Source organism: Adiantum capillus-veneris, chromosome 29 (genome assembly GCF_014529385.1).
Source record: "Adiantum capillus-veneris isolate H3 chromosome 29, ASM1452938v2, whole genome shotgun sequence".
In the NCBI taxonomy this organism is placed as follows: domain Eukaryota; kingdom Viridiplantae; phylum Streptophyta; class Polypodiopsida; order Polypodiales; family Pteridaceae; genus Adiantum; species Adiantum capillus-veneris.
In genome coordinates, this window is record NC_140959.1 from 108,451,099 (window position 1) to 108,477,250 (window position 26,152).

A 26,152-nucleotide genomic window follows, 5' to 3' on the forward strand; every position below is an offset into this window, starting at 1 on the left:
TTGTCCACTGGCAAAAAGGAAATTACATTTCTTTGGACCCCCAAGAAAATTAGCAAATCTTCCCCCCTGGAAGAGCAGTTCTACTATCCACTTTTCAGTACAAATGATTGGGTTGAATCCAACAGCTACATACTCAACAACACTACCACTACACTAAAGCTCATTGGACACAAAATTGTACATAATAAATCTATAGAGCTATCTCCGTCCCTTGTGAAAGAAGAGAGAGGTGGAAGAAAGATTACGAGGTTTTTGCTGCTGTTGACTCTTGTGAGTCTAGCTTGTGTATGTATAATGAATAATACAATGTATATTTTTATTTTTATTTTCTTCACTTTATTTTTTTTTCAAATGATAATGTGTAATGTGCATCTTTCACCTTATTATTTAAGTGGGACCTTTTCTAATGTATAAACCATTTGTGATTATAAATGTATAATGGATAGTATAATTTTATATTAAAACACAATAAAAATTTCGTGTTGTAGGCACTTATAAAACTCACTTTCCATAAATTTCATTCCCCTCTTAACTTAGCAGGTCTTTGGTGCCTCCCTTTTCACTTTGTTCAATTAATATCCCAAACCATCTCTTTCAATTACCAACCACATCATGTATTTTACCTTCAAATTTAGTTTTTGTTCATCAAACAATATACGTACCATTATGTGGAATCTTCACAAGATGTTCAAAATCTCCACCTACTCCCATTTCAAAGGCCACAACAAAAGGTCTTCATTTTTCACTTTTTACTTCATTTTTCATTACTTACATTTGAACCCATTACGTTGAATGTCCAAAGGTCAAGCTAAACCACTAGGCTACAAGCTTATGATGGTGTGTAGGTGGCCTTCCACAGGCCTTCACAAGGGGGGCACACCCTTTCCAAACAAATCCCTATGATACCTCAAAATGACCTAGCTCAAGAGCCATCTACTTGGTATCCTTTCCCCTCCCTAGGAGGAGGTGGGAGGGGTAACCCCTCACGGGAGACCAAAAATTTGGGCACTGGCAAGGGAGAGCAATAGCAAAGACCGCTCATAGCCTCGTCGCCCACTCTACAGAGCACCACTGCTCGTAGATCTCAACCAACACACCCTCCAGCACCATCCATTTGAGCTTTGCCCTGCCATAGGTACCCCCTTGAGCATCCCCTCTCTGGGACCTCATAGGCTGCAACGCCCTAGCAGACTTGCTCTAGCAAAACCCTACATCTTTCATGAAACTTATCAATGTCTTGACTTTCCTTTAAATGCACCTCCAAGGAAAACTTAACTTTGCTTTCCAATGCACCTCAAGGAGAACTCGACTTTCCTTTCTCTTCCATAAAACTCAAGGTATGTCCTAAGAGTCGACATAATAGTAACATGTCCAAAATTGACACCACCTATTTTTGATCCACATCTTTCAATTAGGCCAAATCTTCACAGATTCGATTCATGTGTAAGCTCATTTTATTCAATGCACTTTCCAACTACTAGCTGTGGCTCGAAATTAATCTCAAAACCTTGAAGGTTAGACAAAGATGTTGTCCTAAACCACTGCAGCACAAGGAGGGGCATGCACAATATACAAGCCTTGGATGATTAAAAAAAAACTCCTCTACTCTTGCTCTATCGTGTGGCCACCTTCTTGTGCAGCATCCTTCGTGACTTGCCTCCCTCACCAGGGCCACCACTTGCCTTTGCTTTCCATTTTCCCATTCTCTCATTTGCTGCCACTTGGCTCTCCCTTGCATTTTACTTTTCAATGATCAAGGCAACCTGCTACATTGGCCTTAAACTAATGCGTTCAAATTTGAAGAGACATACTAAGACTCTTTTGATGTTCTCCATTAGATGGTATCTTTATTTTATTTTTTTAAGTTCCTGATCTTCCCACTTTTCATCAAAAGTGACATGCAAGTTTACACGATCAACCTTGTCACCTTGGAGTTTAGATACAAGTTTTGGCCTTGAGCCAGTTGGGCACCCGTATCTTCTTGCAATCACTCTCATCGCTTGAATATAAGAAAAATGAGCTCTCCTAACCCCTGCATCTTGCATGACAAGAGTCCTTGCTTATCGTGGGATTCCTTCATGCCCACCACCAATGCTCCACCCGGCTACATGCCCATGATCTCTGCATGCCCATTTGCTTTTCTTTTCATTTTCAAGAGGGTATCTAACTTAGATACCCTCTATTAAAAATGGAGTCCGACATTATTTAGGCACATAATATTGCCCCATTTCCCATTTTACATTAGATAGAGTCTCTAGGAATGCTTCTTTCACCTGACACATTTCCGCATGGCACTCATATGTCTCTCTATCTGAGCTAGCCACCAACACCTCCGTGCACCTGCCCAATGTGGACTCCATCTCCTCCCGCTATACGCATCCAATGCTACTAGCACCCTTTGCCTCTTTGCTTTTCATTCTTGAAAGTGAAAGGAAATACACATCAGGCAGAGGAAAAGGTGTCTCCGTCTCTTTGTGGCACATAAGGGTGGTAGCATCAATTGCCTCTCACTACAATAGGTTCTTCATATTAGCGAAGCTAGCAGTATGATGTGCTCAAATGTAAAAATCCACGGTGTTGCTATATTATTTGTTGCATAGCGACACTCATAGCGATGCCAACAGGGTAAAAAAATAAACCGAGAGCGCCAAAAACTCAAATCTCAGATCTGAGTTTTGATGCTCTAGCAAAACAGTTATACCCACGCCTCTCTCTCTCTCTCAATATGTATGTGTATGTGTTCTTTGTTTATGAATGTGTGTGTACATTCTTTGCTTTCTTTATCTCTGTCTCTCTCTCTCTCACACACACACACACACATACACACATTGTGTGTGTGTGTGTGTGTGTGTGTGAGAGAGAGAGAGAGAGAGAGAGAGAGAGAGAGAGAGAAAGCAAAGAATGTACACACACATTCATAAACAAAGAACATATACACATACATATTGAGAGAGAGAGAGAGAGAGAGAGAGAGAGAGAGAGAAAGAGCAAAGAGAGAGCGAGAGCGAGATAACGGGATAAAACAAAGAGAGAGAGAGAGAGAGAGAGAGAGAGAGAGAGAGAGAGAGAGAGAGAGAGATTAAAAAATAGAGAAAAGGAGAGAAAATATGAAATGAAATGTTATATTAAACGTCTTCAAAATTTCAAAATGATTTATGAGACCAATCCGATAGACTCCTTGTTGTCGATTGAATATATTGTCTGTGTTGTCCAAGAAAATAGTGCATTGGTCGGTGAAGAGCTCCGTCAAGGTCTGTCTTTGTAAATAGACGTACTATGACATATATAGATAAAGAGAGAGGGAAAGAAAGATAGAGAGAGAGTCGGCATAGGTTTACGATTTAGTTTTTATATTTAAATTAGAGTTTAAGTTTAGATTTAATATTAGAGCTTTGGGGTTAGGTTTCGGATTTTACTCAAGATTTAAGGTTTAGAGATGAAAAAGATTCCCAATCATCTCTCTCTTTTTTGTAGAGCTTAAAGGTGTTTGAAGCTAGTTAGCTTTGGAATGTTCAAAGGGTAGGCAACAAGACTAGCTGCTGAAAGCGTTCTCCATCTGTTGAGCTTGAGTGATGGAAGAGGAAAGTGGATAACTCAAGACTTTCACAGCGTATCAAGTTGGCTTGTGTGTGTGTCTATGTGTGTGTGTGTGTGTGTGTGTGTGTGTGAGAGAGAGAGAGAGAGAGAGAGAGAGAGAGGGGGAGCACTTGCGGTGCTGAGTAGAAATTAGAGCAGCTAAAGCGGACGACGTAGCATGAGCGGTTTTCATTTGAAAAATATGCATTTTTGTTCTGTGTATGCGCATGCATGCATGTTTGAGAGAGAGAGAGAGAGAGAGAGAGAGAGAGAGAGAGAGAGAGAGAGAGAGAGATTAGGTTAGATTTTGGATTTAGTTCTTAAATTAAAGTTTACCTTCAAGATTATGGTTTAAATTTAGAGTTAGGTTTGGTGATCCCTCTCTTCCTCTCCACGAGATGCGGCATTAAGTTGGAAAGCTTTCAACGGCTTGATACTTAGAATGGAGGCAGACATGTAATGTGCACAGTAATTCCTCGAACAAGGAGCTACTGTGAAGAGATGTTAATCTGCTGTGAATTGCTACAGCTGAACAAGAGGCAAAGGGGTTTTGTCCACTACATGCATTGTCATGTAGATGTGGGTGTGTAGATTTCTTGTACCCATAAATATAGGCATTGACCAATAAAGACGGGATTATAACACGGTGGTTCTGATCTCCGTACACCTTTGGACCGAGGTGTGCGGGATCGGACATGGCTAGAGAATTTGAGGTAGTTTAAAGTGTGATCTATGGTTTCTTGATTGTGAGGGAGATTAAGAGAGAGAGAGAGAGAGACAAGAGAAGGAGGATGCCAATAGAAGATTAAATTTATGTTCAAGTTATAAAATTTTTACATTTATGAGTAGTGATGACGATGTGGGGCCGTCCAATCAAAATGCCTATCTCTCAACAAGGATCTTATGTCCTTGTAATCAATGCAAACATGCTATGCGACCGACAAGACGCATTTCTTCGTTCGCAAATTTGGCGAGTTTGATCCATCTATAATAGATCGAGTTGTTTCCAATTACAACTCATTGGACTCTGACGTTGGCCAACAGGCAGCAATCTTGCAACCCAATAGACGTGTTCGTAGGCGCTTCGGTCAAGCAGCATATGTGAGGCCACAAGATGTAGCCTCTCATAGCTCAGAGGGTGATCATGCAGACCACATTCCCAACGAGGCTATGTTTGAGCCTAAGATTGATGAAATGATCGAGAGGATCATGGATTCAAAAATATTTATCTAGGATGACAACAGTGAAGCCGATACGCCATTGTATGATGGAGCACGTGTGTCTAGATTGAAGGGGCTCCTGGTTCTTCTCAACATGCATGCAAAGTTTGGATGGAGTTACACTAGCGTCACAACACTTTTCAGGTGATCTATTTCAATGTGTTTACTTCAATAAAAAACTATAAATCTATAATGATCCGATAAACTACTTACACGAGTGTACCAATCCCACTTACCCTAATATAATTAACAAAAATCAACCATTAATAGGCTACTTAAGGACCTCTCTTCTTAAGCAAGAAAGAGAAACCAAATGCTCTGATACCAATGTAATGGAAATGGCCTATGAACTTTGAGAATAGGGGAATTAAGAGAATTAGAGTGAGCATTTGTGTGAGGTTACTTTGAGAACATAGAGGGTGAACTTAATTGATGGTAGAAACATGAACATAGTACTTAATTAACTTGGCATGAACAATAATTTTGCAAGAGAGAGAGTATTAGAGAACATGACAATAGTTGAGGACCGGATTTACTTGGAGCCGGTCCCCCCTCCAAAAGGTAGATTATCCCATCAACAGATACTTGTTACAATACAAATATTTTTGTTCCTTGTGACCTTGGTGATGCTATGAAGATGGAAAGCTTCATGCATCACGAGCTTAACATAAACTTTGCAAAAAGCATTAACTATCCCAAGCCTCAGTCCCAGGCCGCAAACACCTTCGAAGGTGGAGAGAGCTAGCGGGGAATGAGGGTATGGAAGAGGAAGAAGAATCATCCATAGGAGAAAGAAATAGTTCCTCACTTATCATCACTCTTCTTGCTTAGCATAGCATAATAGCATATTAATAAAGATGAAGAAGAGAGCAAGCTTAAGCGCATTGAAGCATGGCTCTTGGTTGGATTTGCATTCCATAGCCAAGAGTGTTGGTGTAGGCTCTCCACTTCTCAACAAGCTTGGAGAAGGAAATGGAGCTCTTGCACTTTGCACTCCACACAATGAGAGATTGTGTGTGTGTGTGTGTGTGTGTGGGAGACTATACCTCCTTCTCATGCTTGGTCCACACTCCTCTCTCTCTCTCTCTCTCTCTCTCTCTCTCTCTCTCTCTCTCTCTCTCTCGTATTAATTTATTATTTCATTTGGACATGTGTCCTCTTTTTTCTCTTTGAAATAAAGAACTTAATTATTTATTTTTATGTATCTAAATTCTCATTGGACCCCTTTAAAACCTATCCGATAGCATTCAAACATATCATGAGGGCCACGTGTGAAGGATCATTTGAACATGTGTCTTTTATGCCTATTAAGTCATTTGGTTGAATTGAATACTTCAAGGACTTAGTCAATCAAGCATAGAAACTTTGATGCCTCTTGACAGTTATCTTTGAATTTAATACTTCAAGAACTTTAGTCATTTAAGCATGTGAGAAACACCTCAGACTTTTGGGTAAGGTTCCCACTAACACTTAGCAAGTCAGCAAGCACCTCATGCTTGGGTAGGATTCCCACCTCAAGGTCTGCCTAAGGTCAAAGAACTTTTGAACACTAACTTTTGGAGGTCTTTAATGAAGCTAACCGTACGGTCTTTAAGCTCCATTAGGTAACATTGATCTTTAACATACCATCTTTCATTTGGACCCCTTTTAACCTTGGCCCCGTGTTGAGGCAGATCTATAAGCACATATCTATATACTAACCCTTGTTCTCGTTTATTCTCCCACATTAAATGATCAATTTAATATGATAAAATCATTTGGATTGGTTAGATATTAGATTTTGTGACATTACCTCTCTCTTGAAATCATATTCGTCCTCGACTATGAGGTAAAAGAGCTAAAGTCTTAGTCATTAGTCTACATTTTTAGCCGGTAGAGGATCCCTTTTCACCCTACGACATCATTCCAGAATGGATGACTAGCCCATTTGGTGCTTGGGAGACGTAGCTACCGCAAGCATGTCTACTCTTTAGTCCATATCATCACAAACATAATTCTAAGCATGCATACTATTTAAATTTGTGCACAACAGAGAATTAGTCTTATAAGACAAAAACATTGTTTATTTAGAAAGCATTTACATTTGCTTACTCTAGTGCAACATTGTAAGCATTGACAAGGCTCATACTATCCTTAAACTGTATTCCTTGCATCCATCTAGCATCTTCAAATGGATAATTTTTGAACTTAATAACATACCGTCGGATAATCTTACAATTTTACCTTGTCTTCATGCCAAAGGATAGCTTAGGATTGTAGCACCTCTTCTTGGTCTTTGATTTCTGGAGAGTCTTCATTGGAGGGTCTTCAATAATTGGTTCTATTAGTGGCTCTTCTTTGTAGGGCTTAAGTAGGCTCACATGAAAAGCATTGTGTATGATCCAACGGTTGGGCAAGAAACTTTCATCGATAAGCCATGTCATTGATTGGCTTCAAGATTTGAAAAGGACCATAGTATCTTTTAGCTAATTTAGCATAATACTTTTAATGGACCGTAGGATTTTTGCCCATCGTTTGCCTCAATTGAGCCTTGGGAAACTTAAGTAAGACCCAATCGTTTTCTTTGAATGTTAAGGCCCTTTTGTGCTTGTCAACAATATCTTTTTGCCTTTGTTGAGAGATGGACATAGCCTCCTTAACCTTTTGAAATAAAGCTTCTTAGCTCATATAGATTACTTGGATTAGGCCATGCTTTTACTACCTCTAACTTTGATGGATCCATATAGATACCATCTTGAGAGATAATATGACCTAAGTATTGAATCTCTTGAAGGAAAAATTTGCTTTTCTTTTGGTTGAGAAAAAGCTTGTTCTCCCTCGATGCTTGAAAAATCACTTGGAATGTTGCTTGTATTCCTCCAAGGACTTGGAGTAGATGATGATATCATCAAAGAACACTCTAGTGAACTTGCGGTAGGGTCTAAATATTTTTTCCATCAAATGATTAAATGTGGTTGGTGCATTGGTCAAGCCAAAAGGCATGACTAAATATTCATAAAGACCAAACATTGTACGAAACACGGTCTTTAAGATATCTTCATCCACTATTCTTATTTGATGATAGCCACTTTTAAGGTCAATCCTGCTGAAGTAGGTAGAGCCTTGTAGCTTATCAAACAAATCTTCTATCCGAGGCACATAAAATCTGTTTTTGATACTGATATGGTTTAGTGCTCGATAGTCCATACACATATAGTATGTACCATCGTTCTTTTTCACTTAAAGGACTGGAGAACAAAAAGGAGAAGAGCTAGGCCCTCACCATCCCTTTGTCTACCAATTCTTGTACTTGCCTCATGGTCTCCTCTTGTTGAGCTTGGGAAACTTAATAAAGAGGCTTGTTAGGTGGTGAGATTCCTAGTAGGAGCTATATTTAAACAAGATGAAAGAATCATGCTCATTGACCTTTCCCCAAGCATAGGAGAGAGATGATCCTTTGCACGAGCATTCTCTTTTGGATCTTCCATGGTAGAAGCCCTAGGAGTCACAATGCCAGCATTTTTCTTGGGGCAAGAAAGATAGCTATGTCCTTGCTCCCCACACTTCAAACACTTATGGTCCTTGCAAAAAGCTTCAAGCTCTTCATGAGAGAGTTTTTTTTAACCTTTGTTAACTCCCTTCTCCTTGGACCTATTGTTGTTGTTGTTGTTGTAGGAAGTGCCTTGGGAAGAATTTTGGGCATTGGTTTTCCCCTTTGCATCATTTTTGTCTTTGTTTTCCATGGGTTTGACATTCCGTCTAGCCCCTTGTTGGAAATTGATGTGAGAAGCAACCATGGTGTGGTGGATTACTTCGGTGATAGAACCAAGCCATTGGGAGTTGACATCCTCGGCCATTTCTTCAGGTAATCCCACACAAAAATTTTGCTTTTGCTCGGAAAAGTCTATCTTTTGGAGACAGTAGCCTTGAGATGTAGATCCCAAAACTTGTCCACATATTTGTGAATAGAATCATGTGAGAGAAGCTTCAAACTGCACCATTCGGTAAGTACTTTTTCCTTTGCATCACTTGCAAGGAATTGCTTCATGATGGAAACTCATACAGTTTTCCATGTCTTTGGGGCTTCACCATTGCCACAAAGGCTAGCTCACCATTGACGAGTTGATTTCTGGAAGTGCATAGCTACATGGCGTAGCTTGGAGGACTCCGTGAAGCCCTTGTCTCCAAAGGCCGCATCAAATTGTTGGATGAAGGCCAATACTTTGTCGGTGGCACCAAAGGTTTCATCATAGGTGAGAAAGGAGATACTCTTTCCTCCCTCCTTAAACTTATTTAGCTTTTGTGACCATCACCATGCAGGGTATGATTTGCGATGTCCTCCCCTCCTGTATTCTCTAGGAGAATAGTCATAGCTTTCGTCGGAAGAGGAGGAAGGTGAAGAAGAAGGAGAAGAGCGTGACCTCTTTCTAGCCCTTTTCTTCCTTTGTTTCCTCTCTTACCTTTCAGAATTACGAGGAGAAGGACAGTATGTTGATCTTTTCCTCTTAGGAGGAGTGAGCGATCGTCTAGACCGCCATCTTCGTTGAGCCACCTCTTCAGAGGAACTTAAAGTTTCATTGCTTTCTTACTCCTTGGATTCCTCCTCTCGTATGGGAGAGAGTCTTATTTTGGGGGTCTCTTCAAGAGGCCTCCTAAGCTCTCTCTCCTCTTGGAGAGGAAGGGAAATCCCATAAGCGCGAAGTTGTTGTGTAACTTCCGCTTGCAAAGTAGGGTTGCCCATAGCTTGATGCAACCTAATAACAAGATAATTGATAAACATGGGGGCATCATTATTAGCACCTTCATGTGCAAAATCAAAGTTGGCAATGTTCATTCTACTCTCTTGGTTATAGTCAGCCATGCTAATTATACTTATGTGTTTACTTAGTGTATTCTTTGGCAACTCAAAACCTTAGTTGCTACTCCTCTTAGCCTTTGAAAATAAGCACTAAAGTATCTACACCCACGGCTCGAATTGGTTAATTATAGAGAGTAGTAGGGTGGGTCTAACATAGCAGAATTGCCAAGGGATAGCTTCTTTCGGACTTCTTATGGCTCAATAATGGTAAAGCCGTAGGCAAGTTTAAAAAGAATCCATTATTAAGGCCAAAGCTCCCGAGGTGTGCACCATATCCCACATAGTGGGCTCAACAAAACCGATAATAGATCCCAATCCCACTTACCCTAATATAATTAACAAAAATCAACCATTAATAGGCTACTTAAGGAACTCTCTTCTTAAGCAAGAAAGAGAAACCAAATGCTCTGATACCAATGTAATGGAGATGGCCTATGAACTTTGAGAATAGTGGAATTAAGAGAATTAGAGTGAGCGTTTTTGGGAGGTTACTTTGAGAACATAGAGGGTGAACTTAATTGATGGTAGCAACATGAACATAGTACTTAATTAACTTGGCATGAAGAATATTTTTGCAATAGAGAGAGTATTAGAGAACATGACAATAGTTGAGGACTCGATTTACTTGGAGCCGGTCCCCCCTCCAAAAGGTGTTTGTATTATAGATTCTCCCATCAAGAGCGACTTGTTACAATACAATCTTTGTGTTCCTTGTGACCTTAGTGTTGGAAAGCTTCATGCATCACAAGATTAACATAAATTTTGCAAAAATATTTCACTATCCCAAGCCTCAGTCCCAAGGCCTCAAACACCTTTGAAGGTGGAGAGAGCTAGCGGGGAATGAGGGTAGGGAAGAGGAAGAAGAATCATCCATACAAGAAAGAAATAGTTTCTCACCTATCATCGCTCTTCTTGCTTAGCATAGCATAATAGCATAGTAATGAAGATGAAGAAGATGGCAAGCTTAAGCGCATTAAAGCATGGCTCAAGTGGTTGGATTTGTATTCCATAGCCAAGAGTGTTGGTGTAGGCTCTCCACTTCTCAACAAGCTTGAAGAAGGAGATGGAGCTCTTGCACTTTGCACTCCACACAATGAGAGAATGTGTGTGTGTGTGTGGGAGAGTATATCCCGCCCCTCATGCTTGGTCCACACCTCTCTCTCTCTCTCTCTCTCTCTCTCTCTCTCTCTCTCTCTCTCTCTTATTATTTTTTTAATTTCATTTGGACATGTGTCCTCTTTTTCCTCTTTGAGAGAAAGAACTTAATTATTTATTTTTATGTATCTAAATTCTCATTGGACCCCTTTAAAACCTATCCAATAGCATTCAAACACATCATGAGGGCCACATGTGGAGGATCATTTAAACATGTGTCTTTTATGCCTATTAAGCCATTTGGTTGAATTGAATACTTCAAGGACTTAGTCAATCAATCATGGAAACGTCGATGCCTCTTCAGAGTTATCTTTGAAGTGAATACTCAAGAACTTTAGTCATTTAAGCATGTGAGAAACACCTCAAGCTTTTGCGTAAGGTTCCCACTAACACTTAGCAAGCCAGCAAGCACCTCATGCGTCTTTTATGCCTATTAAGTCATTGGTTGAATTGAATACTTCAAGGACTTGGTCAATCAAGCATGGAAACGTTGATGTCTCTTGAGAGTTATCTTTGATTTGAATACTTCAAGAACTTTAGTCATTTAAGCATGTGAAAAACACCTCAAGATTTTGGATAAGGTTCCCACTAACACTTAGCAAGCCAACAAGCACCTCATACTTGGGTAGGATTCCCACCTCAAGGTCAGCCCTAGCTTGCCTAAGGTCAAAGTACTTTTGAACACTAACTTTTGGAGGTATTTAATGAAGCTAACCCTACGATGTTTAAGCTCCATTAGATAGCATTTCTCTTTAACATACCATCTCTCATTTGGACCCCTTTTAACCTTAGCCCCGTGTTAAGACATATCAATAAGCACATGTCTATATTCTAACCCTTGTTCCCATTTATCCTCCGACATTAAATGATCAGTTTCATATGAGAAAATCATTTGGGTTGGTTAGATATTAGATTTTATGACACCACATTTTTTTTGCTATGTACATTGCTCAAAGAGAACATACTGCCATCTCATAATGTGATGCCAGACTCCAGAGAGGAAGCAAGAAAGATCTTGTAAAACTTAGGGATGGATTACAATTTTATTCACGCTTTTCCTAACGACGACTGCATTCTTTTCAGAGGGGAATACATAGACATGGAGAAGTGTCCGAAATGTGATTCCGAGAGATCGAGTAGATCTCCACGTACAAAAAATTCCGCAGAAGGTTTTGCGACACTTTCCTCTACTACCTCGCATCAAACAGTGAAAGTAAGTCCATGGTTGCCCTAGCATCATGGCATGAAGAGAATAGATCCTCGGATGGTGTACTATGGATTCTTGCAGATGGCGCGACCTGGAAGCATATAGCTGACACATGGCCAGATTTTTCCACGGAAGCTTGAAATTTGCGTCTTGTCTTGGCTATAGATGGTGTAAATCCATTTGGCCAGAGGTCAACATCTTACAGTGTATGGCCAATTGTCATCGTCAACTACAACATTTGACTACCAAGAAGCGGCACCTGTTTCTAAGCTTGATTGTGTCGGGGCAGTATAAAGTGAACAATATGGATATGTATCTTCGTCCACTATTGGAAGAGCTACAATAATTGTGGATTGGCATAGAAGTGGTGGATATGAGCCGACACAAAGGTCGACGCAATGTTGTGATCAAAGGCATTCTAATGTGGACCATGCATGACTATCCAAGACTAACAGAATGCTCAGGTGATATATACTCAAACTCAAACACTATAAACCTTGGTTTTTCTCAAGCTTATCTATTGTCATGTTTATACATGCAGGGATTCAAACAAGTAGATATAGAGCATGTGTCACATGTGGACCTAGACTTAATGCACGTCGGGTGTCCCCACTGAAGAAGCAAATCTAGGAAGGTCATCAAGTGCATCTTCCAAAGAATCACGAGTTACGTGATGGTTTTTTGGAAAGAGAGCCACCGAGGATGTCTACTCGAGCATGGTAAAAGCAAAAGGAGATGTGTGATGACGGTTTGCCCCGAAGGATGAAGAGACTCTCTCTATGGTACGAGTTACCATATATTGGCCCAGCTCATGATCAATCACTTGCTTGATCCAATGCACATATTCAAGAAGTAATATGTTGTGGACCATCTCATTGTTGAGATAGGCATGTTCTTCTTCAACGACCATGGGAAACACCTCTACATGTGCATACCTTTTGCTATTGACATTTAGCCTATGAGTTGTAAGAGCTACATTGAGAGTCATTAGCCGGATAGCTACTCCAATTTTGTACATAAATAAGGCCCAAGCCTATGTTGTGCATATACTATGCAAAAGTATTGCTAGCCCCCTTTTTGTGTATTGAGTCCACATTTTTTAGAAGTGTGTATTCTTCTCTCTCTAATTGTCTGAGCTATGGCTGCCTTCACCTTCAAGCCACCTTGATTCCATTGCCAATCAAACCCTACAATTGGTATCAGAGCCTGTTAGCACTGCCATTAGCTTAGCAATACCTCCCACAATCCTCAGAATACCCATTTGTCCAATTTCCATCAAGCACACACTTGTTTCGAAGGCAATTAAGGCTACTAACCAAGCCCCTTAACCACAAAAAATCGGCCAATCGGGCATGGCAGTTGGCAGCTAGTAGGAGAGCAAACGAATTGAACCAAGGAGAGTGTTGAGCAGTAGCGAGCATAGCTATGAGCTTGAAGCAAGGTAGATCTTGGCACTGCATCAAAGCAAGGGAAGCAGCAGAGTATCAAAGAGAGGACAGAATCCAAAAGCAGCAAAGCAAAGAGCTCTTAAGCTTTGCAGGCTGGGGGCAACTCGTGGCAAACCAAGCACAGGTAGTAAGGGCAACATTGAGCAATCTGAAGAGCAATCGGTATCCAATAAAGCCAACAAATACCAAGTGGCAGAGTGTGTAGTTGCAACAAGAAATCGGACTATAGCTTGTGAGAAAAAAACACTAAGCGATCCTTGAAGGCTTGGGATCTCTTGAGCAAGAGATTCAAGGCAGCACCAAGTGCAGACGAAGGCTGCAGAACAAGGCAAAAGCTCACGACATCAATTGAGCAACTCGAGCAGCGAGCTCTTGCCCCCCCCCCCCCCCCCCCCCCCCCCCCCCCCCACACACACACACACACACACACACACTAAAATCACGAGAATTATTAACTTAGGGGAATGAGTGGATTTCCCTTGAGGCCGGAGATATTACCTCCTTATTATGAGGCCATGCATAAATAATCCTTCGAGGTTTTTTGTGGGTTCACTTTGTAGCCATTACTAAATTTGGGGTGTATAGCATAACTCCTTACGCATATCAATAGATAAAATAGCTCCTCTGTAGCACGCAAACTGTGGGCAACAAAATTTGGGGCATGTTGTTTATGGAGAGAAATGGCTGGCAGAGCACATGGCCATTTATGGCTGGTACAAATGGAAGGGGCGGTTGCCCTGCAAAATACATAAATAACACATTGAAATCCATGAAAAGCACAAATTGGCATACCTGGAACAACCCATAGCACGTATGCGACGCCGTACTCGAACAAAGAGAGACATAAAGGGGTAGAGAGCGGTAGAGAGAGAAAAGAAGCCTACAGGCACACCTCCTAGAGCGGAGTGCTATGCCGGCACGGCGAGAGATAAGAGAGGAGAGGGGAGAAGAATACACACACAGTGGGTGCAATCTCCCCCCGTGCAAGAGTGACCATTTCCCTCTTGCACGTATTTGATTTATAGATTTCTTGAATGGTCAAATTGGTTACAAACTGGCCGACCGGTCATAAATGGCCAAAGCTCATAAAAGAGCACTTGAATAATAAAATGTAAATAAAATATGATATCCTTTTGCAATAGCCTAGCTCGGTCACAAGCCTTTTCCACCTGTCAGCTGCAAAAATAGTAAAATAGCAATTTCAAAAAATACCTCTCCGTTGAAAAGAAAATGTCCTCAATTGCGAAGATAAAAATCTGCAAACAATACTTGTCAAAAACAATGATAATAAATCTGTATCAAAACTATCACATAGTAAAAGAAAAATTCATAAAATCAGACAACATTGTGAATCTATGTGAAGGAGTACGAGCGGAAGTGCGACGCGAGAGAGAGTGCGAGAAGAAGAGCACGACGATATGGTGAACTCGCTCTACTGTAATGTGTAGAGCATAGTGAGTTCTTATTAGGTTTTTACAAAAGAATATGTGTACATACTGGCGGCCCGCCCACTTACCTGGGCGACCACATTGGGATTTATACCCCAACAACCTCCCACTTAAAGTCCAATGTGGTACTTTAAGTGTGAGAGAAGCTACTATACAAGCTAAGATACAAGAGATGTAGAGAAGTGATGTACTACCCTACACCTAACTGCTTGCGAAAATGCGGAAAGCTCTCTGAGGGAAGTCCTTTTGTAAGTAGATCATCATGATTTTTTGTGGTGTGAACTTTAACAAGCTGAAGTTGCTTATCCTCGAGCATTTCCCTAATGAAATGATACTTCACATCCACATGCTTTGTCTTTGAGTGATAAACTGGATTGCGAGCCAATTGTATAGCACTTTGACTATCACAATATAACACAGGCATCTCTTCTTTGATTCCCAAATCTGTTACTAGTCGATTAAGCCAAATTGATTCTTTGCATGCCTCTGATGCTGCAACATATTCAGCCTCTGTAGTAGACTGAGTAACACAATCTTGTAATCTAGAACACCATGATACTGCTCCACCAGCCAATGTAAAGACATACCCTGACGTAGACCTTCGTTTGTCTAAGTCACCTGCATAATCTGAGTCTGTAAAACCCTTTACACTTAGCTCCTGACTCCCATAGCATATACGCATACTCTTTGTAGCTTTCAGGTATCTCAATATTCCTTTCACTGCCTCCCAATGTTTCTTTCCTGGGTTTGACATGTATCGACTTACTACTCCCACTGCAAATGCAATGTCTGGGCGAGTAGCAATCATTGCATACATCAAACTACCCACTGTAGACGCATATGGAATCTTATCCATTTCAGCCTGTTCTTCCTCAGACACAGGACAATCTTGTTTGCTAAGTTTCACATATGGTGGCAATGGAACACTCAATGCCTTTCCCTTCTCCATATTGAAACATTGAAAAACCTTGTCAATATACTCTGTTTGAGATAACCAAATCAACTTCTTTGATCTGTCTCTCTCAATGCGCATACCAAGTATATGACTTGCCTCACCCATGTCTTTCATGTCAAACGATTTTGCCATCTTTGACTTCAAAGCTGAAATTTCTTCCAAGTGCTTGCCAGCAATCAACATGTCATCCACATACAAAATAAGGATCAGCCAACTGCCATCCTTAGCCTTCTTTGTATATAGACAGTGATCGAACTCACTATGTTTGTAGCCTTGAGAAAGCATAAACTTGTGGAACTTATGGTACCATGCCCTCGGTGATTGTTTTAAGCCATAAAGACTCTTTAACAATTGGCATACCAAATCTTACTTGCCTTTCTCAACAAACCCTTTTGGCTGCTGCATGTAAATTTCCACATCTAAATCACCATGCAAGAACGCTGTCTTGACATCCATTTGGTGCAACACCAAATCTAATATGGAAACCAATGCAAGAAAGCATCTCAATGTAGTCATCTTGACCACCGGACAGAAGACTTCATCAAAGTCAATGCCTTGTTCTTGCTTAAAGCCCTAGGCAACAAGCCTTGCTTTGTACTTTGGCTGACTATCATGAGCGGTGATCTTGTACCTGTAAACCCATTTACAAGGTAGAGCCTTTTTGCCCTGTGGTAATTTAACTAGCTTCCATGTCTGGTTTTTATGTAGAGCTGTCATCTCTGACTGCATGGCCAATTGCCAATTCCTGGAGTCCTTCATTTGCACTGCTTCCTTGTAACATAAAGGCTCATTGCAATCAGTCAACATGACATAGTTCATAGATGGAACAAACCTATCAGGAGGTCGCGTGATACGTCCAGATCTATGCAAAATAGGTGGCTCAAGATCAACCACAACCTGTGGTTCCACTCTATCATGTCCTTGCTCCTCTTGAGCCCTGACATTTTGTCTTGCACGTGTAGGTCCATCTTCTTGGAAGACAACTCTTCTAATCTCCTCAACCCTCTCTGGTTTAGAATGATATTTGGCTTCATTAAAATGAACATCATTGCTGTGGATCACCTTTCTGGATTCGGGATCCCAAAGTCTGTACCCCATCTTACCAGAATTACCATAGCCTAGAAAGATGCACTTTCTAATCTTTGGCTCAAGTTTGTTCCTAAATTCCTTTGCAACGTGAGTATATGCCTCACAACCAAAGACTCTGAGATGCTTGTATGAGGGTACCTTGCCTGACCATACCATCTCTGCCACTGAATCCTTCTGCAAAACCCTGCTAGGAGATCTATTTATAAGATGAACAGCTGTTGATACAGTTTCAGCCCAAAACCCATTTGGCAGTTGTGCATTAGACAACATACTTTTGACCTTCTCTTGTATGGTCCTATTCATCCTCTTAGCAACACCATTTTGAGGAGGATTGTAAGGAGCAATAAGTTCACGTTTTATACCTTTTGACTCACAAAAGTCTTGAAAGGCCTTTGAAACATACTCTCCACCATTGTCAGTGCGTAAGCATTTAAGCTTCTTGCCACTCTGATTCTCCACAAGTGTCACAAACGTTTTGAAAACACTAAACGCTTCATCCTTGTGCTTGAGAAAGTAAACCCATACTTTCCTCGAGTAATCATCTATAAATGTCATAAAGTAAGAAGCTCCCCCTAGAGATAGTTTAGGCATAGGTCCACACAAATCACTATGAACAAGTGCCAATTGTGTATCTCTTCTACTACTTCTATGCTTATGTGGCTGCTGTGTTTACTTACCATACAGACAATGTTCACAGAATTCAAAATCATTAAATGACAAGCCAGGCAAATAACCAAAATGAGACAAGATTTCCATTCCCTTCTTGGACATATGTCCTAACCGGCTATGCCACAAAGAAACGTTCGGCTGCTCGGTTACATTGATTACATTTTTAGAGACATTTGATACATAAATCATGTAAAGTCCGCCACACTTTACTCCATGTGCTACTGTCATAGAACCCTTGGATATCTTCCACATGTTTTGTCCAAAAGTGGTGACATAGCGAGCATCATCAAGTAAACCTGTGTTGATCAAGCTCTTTGTAATTGCGGGAACATGTCTCACATTCTTCAGTGTGAAAGAAGATCCATTCTGAAACTTCAATTGAACATCTCCAACACCTAAGATCTCACATGTCTGCCCATTGCCTAGCCGAACATGATCTTTAGTGGTCACATAAGAAGTAAACCACTCCTTGTTTGGAGACACATGAAGTGATGCCCCTGAGTCTATAATCCAGTCACTAAGTGCATTTCCATCAGATGCTGTAAGAAGAGTTGAGTCCATTGTATTCTTCAAGAAGTAGATGTCTCCTGACACTAGACTGTCATCCTCTGCAACAATGTTTGTCACATTTATTTCTTGAATCTTCACTGAGGACTTGTTCTTCTCACCATGGTCTTCAGCTTTCTCTTTGCCTTTTTCTACTTTCCATTCTCTGCAGTCTCTTTTCATGTGACCCTTCTTGCCACAATGATAGCATTCTATGTCACTCTTGCCTTTAGCACTGCGGGACTTGCTACGAGACTGATTCCTCTTTCCACCTTTGTACTTTTCTTTGGTCCTTCCTCTGACAACTAAGGCTGTTCCTTTGCCTTTGTCCATTGTCTTTGTCCATTTTCTTTGTGTTGGTTTCTTCAATAAGGAGACTGCCTTCTACACCTGCTATGGTCAAACCATCTGGAGGTGCAGAATTACTCAAAGCTGTGCAAAAAGTGTCCCAACTTTTTGGAAATGTGATTAACAGGAACATAGCTCTAACAGGTTCATCAAACTTGACACCTTGAGCTGACAACTGACTGTAGATGGTGTTGAATTCATTCAGATGATTGGACATAGGTGTCCCTTCTTTCATCTTCAAGTCAACAAGCTTCTTAAGCCAGTATACTTGTGAAGTTGCACTCTGCTTCTCATAAAGATCACTCAGCTTTGTCCATGCTTGATAAGCCGACATCTCGTCTGCTACATTGAAGTAAACACTTTCTGCCAAAGTCAGCATAATGGTAGAAAGTGCCAATTCATCCATTTCACTCCATTCATCTTCGTCTATATCTTGTGGTTTTATCCCCTTGAGATTTATAGGTTTTATCTACTTCTTTTGTACCAACACATGCCAAATCTTCTTCTTCCACAATGGGAAATTGGCTCCATCCAGCTTCTTGATATTGTAAAGAGCAGTGTCCTGTGATCCAACCATAGCTACGCTTCACAGTAGTTTCCTTTCCCGGGAAAAATTCGGCAAAGTTTCCCCTGTAAACTGACCTCTGAACCAATATCAACCTGTCAAATGAACCAAGAAAGCTTCAGATTCTGCAGAAATTTTGGCAGAGTCTCCTTTGTAAAATGGCTCTAGTGTACTCAAAAACAGCTCAAAAAAACATTATCTCTCTAACACTGTAAGCTGTGGGTAAACCTGTCCTGCACCTGTATTGTCTCTCACTGTCCTGTCACTGTCCTGTAACCATAGACTGCGACAATGCCTCAACGGCAGTAAAGCAAAGATGTAATCCCAACTGTCTAACTCACAGTCAATACATCCTAGCTGCCTATCTAAGGGTGCTCGAGGGATCGCTCCAAGACCTGTATCACCGAAAGGATCTCAACATTCGAGAACCCCCAGCTCAATAAAACCTCACTCGACCCTCAACAAAGGCTGCAGTAAATTTGACAGTACATAGACTTCCCACAAAGTCATACATCCACAAATTTCCCATTGTATGCTGTAACCGCTGCGGCGGTTGTTTGCTGCGTGACTCACAGCCAGCAAACCCTCAACAGACATACATCATCTCTGACAATACATCCCATGTGGAAGTACCTGCAATGTCAGGATGAAATCTGGAATATCAAGCATCAAACACAGGGTACCTGATGAACTAGTATGGATGTCGCCTACAATCTGTGTGTAGATGCGCTCGTGTCGTATGTGACACGCCTCCAAGAACTGTGAGCCGTCCTTCAATGTGTAGACAACCACAAATCAGCACTCTGGGAGTGCCGATATCCTCAGCACCTGCAGTCGTAGGCCGAAACCCCAAATTTGCAGAGGCAGATCTGCACCCACCGAGACCACGTAGTCGAAAATGGCCTGCGCAGAACTCTGTCAAAGCCGAACGGTGGCCGAGATGACCTCAGAATCTCACTCCAATCTAAGCAGGTGACTCTGGCTACCTGCAAATGCTGCCCCGAGCCTCGATCTGAGCTCTGATACCAGTTGAAGGAGTACGAGGGGAAGTGTGACGCGAGAGAGAGTGCGAGAAGAAGAGCACGACGATATGGTGAACTCGCTCTACTGTAATGTGTAGAGCATAGTGAGTTCTTATTAGGTTTTTACAAAAGAATATGTGTAAATACTGGCGGCCCGCCCACTTACCTGGGCGACCACATTGGGCTTTATACCCCAACACTATGTGCATATGACCAATGGACTAGACAAGACATAAAAATATAGCATTTATCACATGTGTGATAAATGTGTGATAAATCGGTGAATCTATGTGCATATGACCAATGGACTAGACAAGACATCAAAATATAACATTTATCACATTTATCACATGTGTGAGATCAATTTGAAGCATGTTTGAGTAGGAGGGTACTTATAATTGTTGTTACGAATTCAAAATATCTTAGTTGATGTCAGTAGCTACATAGCTTAATGACAAATCATGTCAACCAAAATTTCATTCAATGTAAGTAGGAGCCAAGATGTGAGGAGTGTTTGATTTCATAGTTTATAGGACAATGCACACAAACAAAATTTGAACAGAGTAGTGATGTATTTGATGGACATACCTCGAGGGTATGTGTAATGGAATTAGCCTTTTAACTTGAGTTGGAGCGGAAAGTAAATAACATGTTGAGCATTTCCTTGAGTATTCTTTAGTGTGTAGATGTATAGTGAGAAAGAAAGTGCTTGGATAGAGAGAGCAACACTTAACACATTACTTCATTAACTTGGCATGATCAATACTTGTAAAAGAGAGTGAGAGTTTAGAGAAATTGACACCAATAGAGGACCGGATTAGTTGGAGCCAGTCCCCCCTCCAATAGGCATTTGTATTATAGATTCTTCCATGACGGAAGACTTGTTTACAATACAACTGTTTGTGTTCCTTGAGACCTTCTTGATGAGATGAAGATGGTAAGCTTCACTCACCAAGCATTAGCATAACTACAACAATAAACATGATTAGCAGGAACTTGGAAAATGCCCAGCCTCAATCCCAAGACCTCAAACACCATGAAAGGTGAGGAGAGCTAGCAGGGAGTGAGGAAGAAGAGAGAAGTAGACGTAGCTCTACTAGAAAGAAATAACCCCTTGCACATAATCACTCATAGCTCTTGTAGCATAGCTTAGCATAGAGTTAATGGAGATTAGAGAGATTGATAAGCAAGCATAAGCATTCTCTTGTGTGGATTTGCATGCATAGCCAAGAGCTTGTGGTAGTAGGCACTCAACTTCTCAGGCTTGGAGAAGGAGATGGAATCCTTTCTTCACAAGAGTGTGTGAAGGAAAGAATGAAGGAGAGAGAGCTCGTGGGAGGCTCAAATGAGAGAGAGAGAGAGAGAGAGAGAGAGAGAGAGAGAGAGAGAGAGAGAGAGAGAGAGAGAGAGAGCTAGGTCGACCCCCTTTCCTAGGGTCCTTTGAAGCTGATTGAGCCATGTAGCCAATGAGAGCTGGGCCCCCTTTGGGGCAAGGTGTGTAGCCTCTTGACAAGTGTCCTTCTTTCCCTTTGTGAGGCTAAGCTAGAACCCCCCTTGCTTAAGCACAGCCCCTGCTTAAGCACAACCCCTACTTGCTTGAGTAGTGTGTCGCTACGCTTGACAAGTGGCCCCTTTCCTTTCATAAGGGTATGGGTCCTTGGTGAGGTGCTTACTTACTATCTACCTCCCCCCTTTGTAGGGCTCGCCCCCTCTTTAGTAGCAAGTACTTTGAACTTGGTAAGCAGGCAGCCCCCTTGCTTAATCACAGTCCTAGCTTAAGCAAGCTACCCCCTTGCCTGCTTGGACTTTAGTGACTAAAGAGTAAAATTTTAAAGACTATGTCTTAAAGCTTTTAACACTTACCTTTGTAGGCTTTAATGAAGACAACCCTAAGGTCTTTTGCTCCATTGGTTAACCTTTCTTTTTGATAGACCTTTTCTCATTTGGGCCCCTTTACCATTGGCCCCGTGCTTAAATAGATCTATAAGCACATCTATATCTTAACCCTTGTTCCCGTTTATTCTCCCACATTAAATGATCAATTTAATATGAGAAAGTCATTTGGGTTGGTCAGATATTAGATTTTATGAAATTACCTCTCTCTTGAAATCATAGTCGTCCTCGACTATGAGGTAGAAGAGATAAAGCCTTAGTCATTAGTCAATTTTACGTAGCGGGTAGAGGATCCCTTTTTACCCTACGACATCTTTCCAAGATGGATGACTAATCCATTTGGTGCTTGGGAGACGTAGATGCCGCAAGCATGTCTGCTCTTTAGTCCATTTCATTCTCCCAAACTAGAGTGACAAATTCTACTTGGTGTTTGAGAGACGTCGTCATCACAAACATGATTCTAAGCATGCATACTAGTTAATTTTGTGCATAATTAAAAAGAGAACTAGTCTTATAAGACAAAAACATGAGTCATTTAAAAGAAATTTGTACATTTTCTTACTCTAATGTAGCATTGTAAGCATTGACAAGGTTCATACTATCCTTAAGCTGTATTCCTTGCATCCATCTAGCATCTTCAAAAGGATAATTTTTCAACTTAATAAGATACCGTCGGATAATCTTACCATGTCGTAGTACCTTATCTTCATGCCGAAGGACAGCTTTGGGTTGTAGCACTTCTTCTTGGTCTTCAACTTCGGGAGGGTCTTCAATAATTGGTTCAGTTGGTGGCTCTCCTTTGTAGGGCTTAAGTAGGCTTACATGAAAGGCATTGTGTATGAGACAATGATTGGCCAATTTGAGTTGATAAGCCGTCTCATTGATGGGCTTCAAAATTTGGAAAGGACCATAGTATCTTTTTAGCATAATACTTTTGATGGCCCGTAGGATTTTTGCCCAGGTCGTTTGCCTTATCAAGCCTTAGGAAACTTGAGTCAGACCCAATCATTTTCTTTGAACCATTAGGAAAATTTTGCATTCATTTTTGGGCCTTTTAAGAGTGCCACATCATCAAAGTTGTACGAAAGAAAGCAACCCGGTGTCAGGAGTTTTTTGGAGCAAGGGATTGTGCATATGTACATATACATGCATGGTGCATCAAATAAAGAATTGCCCATTTTTCAGAGCCAGGTGGTTACGTGGGGCCCACATGTGTACAGGTAGGACAGGGTGTACATAGTGCATCGATTTTCACTATTACCAGTACCACTGTGTTTTTTATACAATAAGGAGGAGTTGGTAGCGCGTAAAACTTCTTGAGGAAGCTATCCGCGGGCCGACGACATGCGGTAAGCAGGTGCGTCAGATGGCATCGAGTGGCGTCAGGAGGCCGAACGGGGTCAATATTTGCACGTGGATGAATACGGACACAAAGTGGTGTTTTCTTGTGAGAGTTATGCAGAAAGGTCATAATTAGGACCACTTTTTGGGGCCACTTCACGTGGTTGCGAGACGCATTATTGAAAAGAAATGAGTGCCAGGTGTGCGGATGATGCAAAAAAGGTGACAACTATGCACTGCGAGGTCAGTTTTTGGCCTGTTCGGGGTCTGTTTGAGGTCATCTAAAAGGCCAAGGGTGCCCAACTAATAAATCTAAGTGTGGGAACTGAAAAAACAGAGAGAAGACCAGAAAAAACGTGGAGAAGAGAGGAGGAACAGCCGCAGGTGTGTTTTTGGGATTTTTGGAGCCTGTTCTGGCCGTAAACTGCTCATCCGAGGTCGGATTTGAACACTTTGACATTGTAGACTGGGGTTTTGGGCCGTTCCGGACGCGATGGCGCTGTCCATTTTGCCAAATTCCTCACTCTTTTCCTGCTGTTTTTTTGTGTAAGTTTCTCCTATGAACGAAGTTTCTGCTCTAGTTTGTGATTGTATCTGGCTTATTTTACCCATATTGTGTGAGCTATTTGCCCCATTGGTGTTGGCCCAAGCTCAATTGTATCTAAACATCATGAATTCTCCTCTTTTGAGCTGAGTTTTTTGGGTGTGTGTGTGTGTGTGTATGTGTGTGGAGTGGGCAAGTGGATAGTCCCTCTCCTCTCACTCCAGAGGTGTGTTCCCTATCTCGACCAGGTGTGTTGTCTAAGCCGAGTGGTGCCCCATAGTGTGTGTGTGTGTGTATCTTCCCAAGAGTGTGTGTCGGGTCATTATAGAGGCGCTGTGTGTGTTTTCATCCCGCTCACATTCTTTTGGCGCCCCCACGGAGGATCTTCTTCGAGTACCTTCTGCTTCGAGCTTCAAGCTTTGAGATTCGGGATTACAGGTTGCAGATTACAGGTTACAGGTTACAGGGACAGGTATAGGTACAGGTGGCTGGAGTACAGTGATATACTAGCAGTGGTGTCACTTGCAGTTGTTATGGGTATGCATCACTTGGCGCCTATTTGAGCGCATTGTCTACTGGATTGTACGTTACTTGTGGAAACTGCCATTGTACGCCTTTGTGGAGCCATATTTGGTTTTATTTGGCAGTCCCAGCCATTTCTGAGACTTGGTCTGGAAGATAGTCATTTTTGAGACTTGACTATGCGCGATTTGTATTAGCCTTCGTGTGAGGGTCGATAGCGTGAGGTTTTATTGAGCTGGGGGATTCTCAAATGTGGAGATCCTTTCGGTGATACAGGTAGGTGGAGCACCCTTTTTGTGACCTCGCCATAGGCTACGTACTAGTGAGTCCTACTTGATGCTCGGGTTCTATTGTTGACAGTTTATGCATACATATACAGTCTATATTTTGGGTTCCTACTGCTCTATTTCTCGGGAAACTCTGCCAAAATTTTTCCAAGTTATGATGGCTGGTTTTTTGGTCTTTTGAGCCATTTATGATGTTATGCTGCTGAAATTTTGGCAAAATCAGAGGTTAAGTCAGGTGTGCCTTCTTGGGAGCTTCATGGTTGGCTTTAATGGATGATCAAAATAGCCCTCAATTCACTCCATTTCATTTAACTCAAAGAATCCAGATAAATGTTCATGTGTCCAAGAAGATTTTTTTCCAGCAGCGCATAGTCTTTATGTTTGGGCCAAGAAGATTACGAGAGATCTTGGAATGTCCTTTGCCTGTTGTAATTCCGATGATCAACTATGAAAACTCATTTGATGTGCATGTGTTTGTCCTTATCTAAAGTTGAGCTCCATTGAAGTTTCTGGGGATTGGGTAGTCAAAAGTTTTGGGTTCTTGCACGTGTGTTCAAAGGGGTTCTCAAAGCATTGAAACTTGGGTAGCCATGGCTTTCTCTTATCCGGAGTTTCATGGAAGAAGTGATGAAGATGTGGAAGAATTTTTGGAAAAGATGGAGGTTGCCTGCATTAGCAACCAGATTCATGACCCTACGCAAATGTTACGCCTTCTCCAAATTTGTTTGAAGAGTGATGCACGAGTTTGGTCCAAGGCATTTGAAGAGGAGTTGCGTGCAGCGGATCCACCTGTAAGATTGAGTTGGGACAATCTAAGGCATGGATTGGAAGTGGATTTTGTGAAGATAGAAGATCCTGACAAAGTGTGGCAAGAAGTACAAGGTTTGGTGCAGAAGGAAGGTGAGCCAGTAGATGCGTACATACGTAAGTTTTCATTGGCATGGGAGCGAATGTGCAAGGCCTTAGCACCACAGGTACCCCCGCCTGACATGATGAAGAAGGACAAGTTCTTAGCTGGTCTTTGGGAGAATATACCTTGGAGAGTGGAGCTAAATAAGCCTAGGACATATGAAGATGCACTAGAGGTAGCAAGGAACAAAGAGTGGAAGTTGAGGAAAATGAGCTAGTTAGGGGTGGAGTCTTTGCCCATGAGGTCTGAATTTCAGCCTATAGAGTCTTTACAAGGTCGCATGTCAGGGGTTCATCACGAACCAATGGTTCCTGTTACTACTCAGGTTATGCCAGCAGTGATCACTACAACAGTGCAAGATGATGGGCTAAGGCAAGACATGAGGCAAATGGTAGATTTGATGAAGAATCTCAGCCTAAATATGCTAGGTCAAGTGGGAAATAATCGAGGTCGAGGGAGGTTTGCAAATCAGCCAGGAGGTGAAGAAAGGCCTAGGAATGGTGTTGGACAAAGCAATGGTAGGTTTTGGAGGTAGACGCCCACATGTTATAATTGTGGAGAGTTGGGTCA